A 10834-nucleotide genomic window follows, 5' to 3' on the forward strand; every position below is an offset into this window, starting at 1 on the left:
ACTTTGTCTCACTGAAACTTGGTTGCAGCAGGAAGAATATGTCAGTTTAAATGAGTCATATTAATGATCATGTTCCTAGAAGCACAGACTGAAGTGGAGGAGTTGCAGCAATATTTCACTATAGCTTATCAATAAACCATAGACCTAAACATAGTTATAACTCATTTGAGAGTCTTACTCTTATCCTTTCACACCCAAACTGGAAAACTCAAAAACCACTATTATTTGTTATCATGTACCGTCCTCCAGTCCCTTACTCAGAGTTTTTGATTGAATTTTCTGATTTTCTATCTGATTTAGTGCTTAGTACAGATAAAGTCATTATAGTGGGTGACTTTAACATTCATGTAGATGCTGACAGTAACTGTCTGAGCACTGAGTTTAATTCATTATTAGATTCAATTGGTTTTTCCCAAAATGTAAATAAACCCACTCACTGTTTTAGTCACACGTTAGACCTTGTCCTTACATATGGAATTGAAACTGATAATTTAATAGTATTTCCTCATAATTCTCTTCTGTCTGACCATTTTCTAATAACATTTGAATTTACAATAACTGACTATACAGCAGTTAGGGAAAAATTCCACTACAGCAGATGTTTATCTGAAAATGCTATGAATAAATTTAAAGAAATGATTTCATCTTTTTCACCACCATGTGTCAACACTATGGTGAGTAGCCATCTTACTTAGTTGACGATTCTGCAGCCTCACTGCGTATGATACTAGATACAGTTGCCCCTCTGAAAAAGAAGGCAGTGAATCAGAGGAGCCGACCTCCATGGTACAATTCACAAATGCACAGCTTAAAGCAGGCGTCAAGAAAGTTAGAGAGGAAGTGGCGTTTGACTAATTTAGAAGAATCCCGGTTAGCCTGGAAAAACTGTTTAAAAATTAAATAATAAGAAATAAAAATAAAAAAAAAAAGCCATTAGGGAAAAGGCCATTAGGGAAAAGATTCACCAGATCCTCCCTACAAATATTACAGATAGATCTTCATGTACAACAGCTCTAGAATCCTCAATAAGGCCCCAATCCATCTTAGACTGTTTTTCACCCATAGATCTCACTGAGCTAAGTTCAACTATCGCCTCCTCAAAACTAACAACATGTCTTTTAGACCTTGTTCCAACCAAATTGCTTAAAGATGTTCTACCTTTAATAGACACGTTCATATTAGATTTGATTAACCTATCTTTAGATACTGGCTATGTACCAAAGGCCTATAAAGTTGCTGTAATCAAACCATTTCTTAAAAAACCTTGTCTTGATCCAGGTGATTTAGCCAACTATAGACCAATATCAAATCTCCCGTTTATTCCTAAAATCCTTGAAAACGTAGTTGCAAAACAATTATGTGATCACCTTTACAGGAATAATTTGTATATAGACTTTCAGGATTTAGAGTTCATCATATTACAGAAACAGCACTGGTAAAAGTCACCAACGATCTTCTCTTGGCTTCAGATAATGGACTTGTGTCCATGCTCGTCTTACTAGACCTTAGTGCCGCATTTGACACCATTAACCACAACATTTTATTCTTGAGACTACAACATGAATTTGGGATTAAAGGAACCACATTACATTGGTTTAAATCTTATCCGTCAGACAGATTCCAACTTGTTCATGTTAATGATGACTCTTCTTTATGCACCAAAGTTAGTTATGGAGTTCCACAGGGCTCTGTGCTAGGACCAATACTTTTTAATCTGTACATGTCACCTTTAGGCAAAATTATTAGAAAACATTCCATAAACTTCCACTGCTATGCAGATGATACCCAGCACTATTTATCTGTGAAACCAGAAGATACTAACCAATTAGTCAAACTTGAAGCATGTCTAAAAGACATAAAGACCTGGATGTCCTACAATTTCCTACTTCTAAATTCAGACAAAACTGAAATTATTCTCTTTGGGCCTAAATATGCTGTCTAACAATATAATTACTTTTGATGACATAACTTTGGCCTCCAGTACTGCGGTGAGGAACCTTGGAGTTATTTTTAACCAGGATTTGACGTTTACATCACATATAAGACAACTCTCTAGAACAGCCCTTGTTGTTAGAAGCATCCTGTCTCAAAGTGATGCCGAAAAATTGGTCCATGCATTTGTTAGTTCTAGTTTGGACTACTGTAATTCCCTACTTCTGGGGTGTCCTAATAACTCTCTAAAAAGCCTTCAGTTAATCCAAAATGCTGCAGCAAGAGTGCTGACTGGATTAGGAAAGAGAGATCATATTTCACCTTCACTAGCTTCTCTCCATTGGCTTCCCATTAAATCTAGAATTGAGTTCAAAACCCTCCTCCTTACATACAAAGCTCTTAATGGACAAGCTCCATCATATTTAAAAGATCTCATAGTTCTGTATCGCCCAATTAGACCACTTCGATCCCAGAATACAGGCCTACTTGTGGTTCCCAGAGTTTGCAAAAGTAGAATGGGAGGCAGAGCCTTTAGCTATCAAGCTCCTCTCCTGTGGAGCCAGCTTCCAATCCAAATTCGGGGGGCAGACACCCTCTCTACTTTTAAGACTTGGCTTAAAACCTTCCTTTTTGATAAAGCTTATAGTTAAAACTGCTCACTCAACCTGAACTAGCTCCTACTTAAGATGCTATAGGTTTAGAGTGTTGGGGGACTACCATAAGTGCAATGAGCTCCCCTCCCCTTTTTCTCCATACATTTATTTGTCAGCACTGTATGCTATTAATTTTGTGTCCTACCAACCTGTATAATTTGTTTTTCCTTTTTGTTGTCGTTTTGTTGTTGCTTTTTGTTGTTCTTTTCTTTTCTCGCTTCACTTTCCACTCACCCCAACTGGTCAAGGCAGATGGCCGCCCACCCTCCTGTTAAAGGGAGTTTTTCCTCTCCACTGTTGCCCTGGGCTTGCTCAAGGGGGAATTGTTGGGTTGCTTCTACATACTTGTGTAGTCTGGACTTTAGCTATCAAGCTCCTCTCCTGTGGAGCCAGCTTCCAATCCAAATTCGGGGGGCAGACACCCTCTCTACTTTTAAGACTTGGCTTAAAACCTTCCTTTTTGATAAAGCTTATAGTTAAAACTGCTCACTCAACCTGAACTAGCTCCTACTTAAGATGCTATAGGTTTAGAGTGTTGGGGGACTCCTGCAACTGCAATGAGCTCCCCTCCCCTTTTTCTCCATACATTTATTTGTCAGCACTGTATGCTATTAATTTTGTGTCCTACCAACCTGTATAATTTGTTTTTCCTTTTTGTTGTCGTTTTGTTGTTGCTTTTTGTTGTTCTTTTCTTTTCTCGCTTCACTTTCCACTCACCCCAACTGGTCAAGGCAGATGGCCGCCCACCCTCCTGTTAAAGGGAGTTTTTCCTCTCCACTGTTGCCCTGGGCTTGCTCAAGGGGGAATTGTTGGGTTGCTTCTACATACTTGTGTAGTCTGGACTTGATTCTGTAAAGTGCCTTGAGATGACTTTGTTGTAAATTGATTATAAATGTTTGTCTGTCTGTGTTGGCCCAGAAATAGACTGGAGACATATCAAGGGTGGACTTGCCTCTCACCCTGTGACAGCTGGGATAGGCTCCAAACCCCCAAGACTCTGAACACTGCTCAGAGTCCCTGGAAAAGCCTTTGGCAGGGTGCTAAGAAAGTCTTGGACTGGTTGTCTGTCCTAGCCATTAAACAGTGGAACAACTCTTTAATTTTGAGAAGGGGGGCTATAGTGGGAGTATTGGGTACAGGAGCCATTATTACAGGCCATGCAGTCCTTGTATAACCGAACTGAGAAGTTTCCGTATTCTCAGTAAGAAGTGAAACATGTTCCCATGTGGTTTTGCCCCTTGTCACTGATCCTGTGATTGTCATGGACACAACAACCTGTTATCTAGTTGTTCTACTGCTTATCGCCCCCAGGTTGGAGGTGTGTGTGATGCCATCACATTCATGCTGCAGCGGGGGCTCTATCACCTGGACAAAGTGGGCAGCACTGTGAGGATCATGTTCTTTGATTTCTTCAGTGCCTTTAATAGGATCCAGCCTGTCCTGCTGAGAGACAAGCTGCTGAAGATGCAGGTTGACCGCTCCATCACCTCATGGCTTGCTGACTACTTGACCAACAGACCACAGTTTGTGCGGCTGTGTGGTTGTGTGTGTCTGTGACAAAGAACGGTACAGGAGGTCATTCCTGCAAACGGCCACAAGTCTGTACAATGACTCTCTAGAGCAGACATGCCCAAAGTCCGGCCCCCGGGCCAAATGCGGTCGCGTTTATATTTCCACTGGCCCGAAACCTCTGTCATAAAATCAATAATATGTGTCCCGCCAGTACTGTTGTCCACAGTATAAAATACACGCGAAAAAAAAGCAATTTTATATTTCACCACAAGATGGCAGTAAACTTGTGGCCGAACTCTCGCGACCCCGTTTTGGGCCTGATCTGTTTTGTGCCCATTTCTAAAATGGAAACTGGAAAAAAGAAAAGGAAAGTTGACAGCGAGTGCCGCCGTTTCCAGGACAAGTGGAAATCGGAATCTTTTTTTACTGAGTTACGAAACAACTGTCTCTGCCTAATTTGCCAAGAGACTGTGGCTTTGTTCAAGGAGTTAATATAAAGAGGCGCTACCAGAGAAACATGCTAATTACAACAAGCTAACTGGGAACAAACGCGGTGAAAAATTGAAGCAACTTGAAGCTGGTTTAACGGCACAGCAGCTTTTTCACCATTGAGTCGAATGAAAATACCACAAAGGCAACGCTGATTGTCAAGAGCTGCAAACCTTTTACTGAGGGTGAATTTCTTAAAATTTAAGAAATTCAGATTTATTTGATTTTGTTTGTTCCGCCGTAGATGACATAAAAGTACAGTGGAATAAAATCACGGGGATTATTACGGATGGATTATCAAGTCTGGTGTCAGCGAAGAAGGAGGTAAAGCTATAAAACTCCATTGTATTATTCACCAACAAGTTCTATGTGGCAAACATCTGAAATATGATCACGTTATGAAACTGGTGATAAAGGCTATTAATTATATTCGCTCCAAAGCCCTGTGCCACCGCCAGTTTCAACAGTTTCTACTGGACATTCACGCTGAATACGGAGATGTTGTGTATCACACTGATGTAAAATGGCTCAGTCGGGGGTCTGCACTGCATCATTCTACTTCTCTTACAGAGGAAATGGACAATTCTTTTAAAAAAAGGGACAACCGATGCCAGAACTAACCGATCCTGTTTGGCTGCTGATTTTTGGATTTTTAGGCGACATAACCCGACATCTGAACGTCCTGAACACGAACCTTCAGGGCAAAATGCAGTGATAAGCCAACTGTAGTCACATATCAAAGCCTTTCGGACCAAGCTGCTACTTTTCCAAAGCCACTTGTCCGTTAATGACCCGTTTTCCAGCGCACAGTATGAATGCGGATATGAGGAGGTAAATGAGGAGGTAAATGAGAGATTCAGGGATTTTGCAACTATTGAAGAGGAGATCACGCTTTTTTCCGTGGATCCCAGTGAGGTTCCAGCCCACCTGCAGTTGGAGCTCAGTGACTTGCAGTGTGATACGTGTCGCAGCCGGCACCAACAACTCGCTCTTGTCAACTGTTACCAGCAGCTGGAAAAAGACATTTTCCAAGAGATTCAAACATTTGTAAGAAAATGTTGAGCTTATTTGGCTCGACATACTTGTGCGAGAACACATTCTCAGTTTTGAACATGAATAAGAACCGTGTGAGAACAAGACTAAGCGACTCCCACTTGCGTGACATTTTGCGCATTAAAACCACTGTTTTTGAGCCAGACCTGCCCAGTTTACTGCAGTGGAGATCTCAGTATCACCCTTCACATTAATGCAAACCTGTTATTTGTTGATTCTGTGGAATAAAGGTTTGAGTTTGAGTCAAATTTCATAAAATACTTGCATTCAATTTATTTTTTTAACCTACATTTATCCAGATCAGGCTGTTATCAGATCTACCTAGCAGCACAAAGCATAGTACAACAAAGCAAAATAAAAGGAAATACATAGAAGCAACCCCCCCCCCCCCCCCCCCCTCCATCAGTGGCGTGTAAAATTCATACTGGCCAGTATGACAATTGTTTTACGTCAATATGGCCCCTGAGCCAAAAAGTTTGGGCATCCCTGTACTAGATAAAACCATGTAAACCAGTTGCTTTAAAAAAACAAGTAATGGTTCCAACTTTAAAAAGTCATGAATGAAAGATGTTCAGAATGTTACTTTGGTCACATATTCTTTGTCTTTGTTTGTTAACCACGTCCTCCGTCAAAAGAAATTTATGAACGTGCATCGCTATTATAACAATACTGCACTACAGCACTAAGGGAAGCTCTTTAAATGGATAGACCCCAACTCAACTCCGTCCATCACCCCCTGTTGTTCATTAACTTCAGCTCAGCATTCAAGACACATTTCCCCCCATCCTGACCATGTTCTACAGAGGGACCATTGAGAGCATCCTGAGCAGCTGCATCACTGCCTGGTTTGGGAACTGCACCGTCGCGGATCTCAAGACCCTACAGAGGATAGTGAGGACAGCTGAGAAGATCATCAGAGTCTCTCTCCCCTCTATTATGCACATTTACACCACACGCTGCATCCGCAAAGCCAACAGCATTGTGGACGACCCCACACACCCGTCACACACACTCTTCACACTCCTGCCATCAGGAAAGAGGTTCAGAATCATTCGGGCCGCTACATCCAGACTGTGCAACAGTTTTTTCACGCAAGCCGTCAGGCTCCTCAATACACAGAACTGAAATGGAACACACACACACACACACACACACACACACACACACACACACACACACACACACACACACACACACACACTCGTACAATCTGAACTTAACACACACTCATCACTTATTACTCCTCTCAATTCATTCAATCATCATTTATTTATTTATTATTCTATACTTAACTGCACTACACTGTTTACCTGCCGCTTTTTGCACCTTTAGCACACTTGACTGTACTGTACTGTATAATCGAAGTATACAATAAGTTTACTGGTCGGCGCTGTCTTAAGTTTTGTGTCCTGTCCTGTGTTATTTTGTATTTTCTGTCTGGACTGTATGTACTAGGTTTCACTCAATGCACTTTACATAGCTACTGTTGTTTTGTAGCACGTTGGTTCTGGAGGAACGTTATCTTGTTTCCACTGTGTACAACTGTGTATAGTAGAAATGACAATAAAAGCCACTTGACTTGACTTGACAGTGGTTCTTGTGTCAATTAGCCATAATTATCCAGTGCTCAGATCCGTCCCACCAAGGTGTGAAAGGTTCTTCACACTGTACAGCAACGCAATTTTAAAAAATGTAAGATTCCCTCTGTCCTTAGCACATCCAGCAGAGGGTGCTCCAAGGACAGAAAAGGGTCAGGGGTCACTGGGTTCATGAATTTTATTATACCTGATTGTGTTGCATTAACTCAAAAACAATAAGTGAAGGGGTTTGTTCACCCTGCACTTAATTCAAACTTGATGAAAATGGTAAGAAGTGCATATTGTTTATAACTGAGTAAAATTGACTAAAAATGTAAAATAGAAGAATAGATGTTATAAAAACTTTAATAAACTTTTAACGATATTTCTCACCAAAACAAATTTATTACAGGTTAAATTATTCTTCTTCTTCTTCTTCTTCTTCTTCTTCTTCTTCTTCTTTCTTCTTCTTCTTCTTCTTCTTCTTCTCTTCTTCTTCTTCTTCTTCTTCTTCTTCTTCTTCTTCTTCTTCTTTCTTCTTCTTCTTCTTCTTCTTCATTCTTCTTCTTCTTCTTCTTTCTTCTTCTCTTCTTCTTCTTCTTCTTCTTCTTCTTCTTCTTCTCTTCTTCTTCTTCTTCTTCTTCTTCTTCTTCTTCTTCTTCTCTTCTTCTTCTTCTTCTTCTTCTCTTCTTCTTCTTCTTCTTCTTCTTCTTCTTCTTATTATTATTATTATTATTATTATTATTATTATTATTATTTCAAAGCCATCAAGTTGATTTCAAGTATGACTGGACATAATGGAACTATTAAGATGGAAATATTATTTACAACAGCCATAGAGAGCTAATTTAAATATGTTTCATTCAACTGAAACAATAAAAACATAAAAAGTTGTTGAATGCAATTTATTAGTAAAGGACAGAAAAACACAGAGAGACAGCAAAGTGAAAGCAGTAGCAGAGTCCTAGTATGTCAGGTCAGAACTGGAAACACTGGTCTCTCCTCAGTGTCTCTGACTTGTGAGGCAGACAGGGCTCCCAGACTCTGTTTCAGAGTCCACCTTCCCCCACTGGTCTGCAGGGAGCCTCAGGGTGCTGCTCCATCTGCAGAGGCCGTCCATCTCCAGCACCACTGTGCTCCTGCTCTCCTCCCAGCTGATGCTGCTCTTCACTGGCCCAGTCAGGGTGGGAAGGACTCGACCCACTGCACAGAAAGAGAACAAAGTGTAGAAACGCTGCAGGTTGAGATGAAAATGGTCTGAAGATTTTCACTTCCGCTTTAACCTTAGTAACTATAGCAACAAATTGGCATCACTGATGAACCATGAAAGCAGACGGTTTCAGGACTAACGATAAAATGTCAAATGTCATTTGTTCCACAGATATTTCACCATTTCATCCTGCAAATTACTTATTGTTAGCTTTAAAAAAGAAGAAAAATCATCAAATCACTGGTCTAACTAATGGATTGATGGATGAATGCAGCACAATGTGCGATAAAAAAATCTATAGGAAAATTGTAGATAATAAAAAAACTAAATGTCACACATTTGTTGGAGGGGACTTATTTTGGGAAACATACTTTTGATGAATTGTTGAAATTTCAGTGTAACAAAGAGAAAAATTTAAGAAAATTTTACAGTGTGATGAACTAAACAATCACTGCAACAGTCTTAAAAATAAATATCAGCTAAATTTCGCAGTAATGTACAATAATTAAATACAATTAATTACAGTTTATGTAGAACTGACTCCAAAGTAAAATTAATGTATCAAAAAAGTCAGAGTCATGATTTTAAAATATCTGAATGTAGAGAAACATGACTGAATATGAATCAAATAAACAACAATCAACAACAAAAAAAGTGTAAAAGAAAAGTCAGTTGCTGTAAAAGTGACCAAAAACATAATGTCACTAATTTCCTGAATGTTTATATTTTACCTTTAAAAATACAGTATATTAATTTCCAAACTAATCCCTGTTTATTTATTTGAAGACAAAAGAAAAGATTTTGAAATAAATGTCTAGAAAAAAGTTACAAACAAACTGAACCACTGATAATCAGCGGATCAGATTGATCCAAGTCCCTGTTGGAGTCAGTGTGATCATTTCCATAGAGCCACTTTGCATCAGCAGCACCATGCTCCAGTGCTCTGGGAGAGTTTATAGTCCTGAGAGTTGAACACTGGATGACTGACAGCTGTCCTTCATGACAACAGAAGACACAGAAATCCTCCTCATCAAAAACATGACTCTGATCTCCGTCCTCATCTGGACTCTCCTCTGCTGCTGCTTCACAGGTAAAGTCCAGAGAATCCAACTCCTCTCCTCTATCAACATCCGTCCCTCTGAAATGAAGCCCACAAAACCATGATGCTGCTTTCTGTTTTTGTCTCTGTGTCCTCAGAGTCCAGAGGTCAGGTCACAGTGACTCAGCCTGGAGCAGTGAGCTCTGCTCTGGGAAGAACCACAACCATCAACTGTAGAACCAGTCAGGATGTGTAAGTGGGAGCTATTTAGCCTGGTACCAACAAGAAAGATGGAGAACGTCCTAAGCTTCTAATCTATTGGGCAACTTCTCGAGCATCAGGGATTTCAGATCGTTTTTCAGGCAGTGGATCAAACTCTGACTTCACTCTGACCATCAGTGGAGTCCAGACTGAAGATGCAGCAGTTTACTTCTGTCAGAGTGTTCACAACATCAACAGTCAGTATGTGTTCACACAGTGAAAAAGCATCGTACAAAAACCTCCCTCAGTCAGACTGAACCTGAACTGATGCTGCAGCTGGAAGCTACTGCAGAGACTGATACAGTTCACTGAATGTACACAAACACCAGCTGATGGTTAAAATCGAGATCATTCACTGTATCTGTTATGCTGAACATCAGTGTGTAAGATCTTTACAAACACAAATTTATTACCTTGTTACTCGATAATATTTTATAATGTTCTATAATTAATAAATCTTGATGACTCCACCCTGTAGGGACTGATGCAATTCACTAAGACACACACACACACACACACACACACACACACGTTAAAAACATTTCTTCACAATATGTTTGAAATCCTGATTATCTTCACAGGAAATTCTGTTTCACTTCATTCTCATTCATTCATATCACATGTCCATATAACATCATGTGGTAAGTAGAGGAGCTATTTTAAGATGATGATGTTCATTGGTTAAAACATGATTTCTAAATACTCCCTCTATTGTAAATGTGTAGGATTTATTTTCCATCTCAGTCACCAAAGAACCTAACATACATCTCTTTGGTTGAAGCTGGAGTATCCAGATGAAACCCACGCAAGCACAGGGAGAAGATACAAACTCCACACAGAAAGGTCGCAGCCAGCTGGGAGGAGATCAGGAAGTATCTTATCTCAGCACATAAGATCTGCAAGAAGTGAACTGAAACTCTCTGTGCCTTCATGTTCTGAAATCGAATTTTGGCTCCTATTTAACATCAATGAGGCTGAAGCCAGTGATCAAGCAGCTCAGAGTAATGCAGTTCCCTCCTTTACCAGGTGAAGGCGCTGATCTGTTCACATTAATCCTCCTCTGTTTCAGTTTGTGATCATTTTTGACCAGGTATTTAAATTAACACAC

The sequence above is a fragment of the Channa argus genome, chromosome 1 (assembly GCF_033026475.1).
Source record: "Channa argus isolate prfri chromosome 1, Channa argus male v1.0, whole genome shotgun sequence".
NCBI lineage: Eukaryota > Metazoa > Chordata > Actinopteri > Anabantiformes > Channidae > Channa > Channa argus.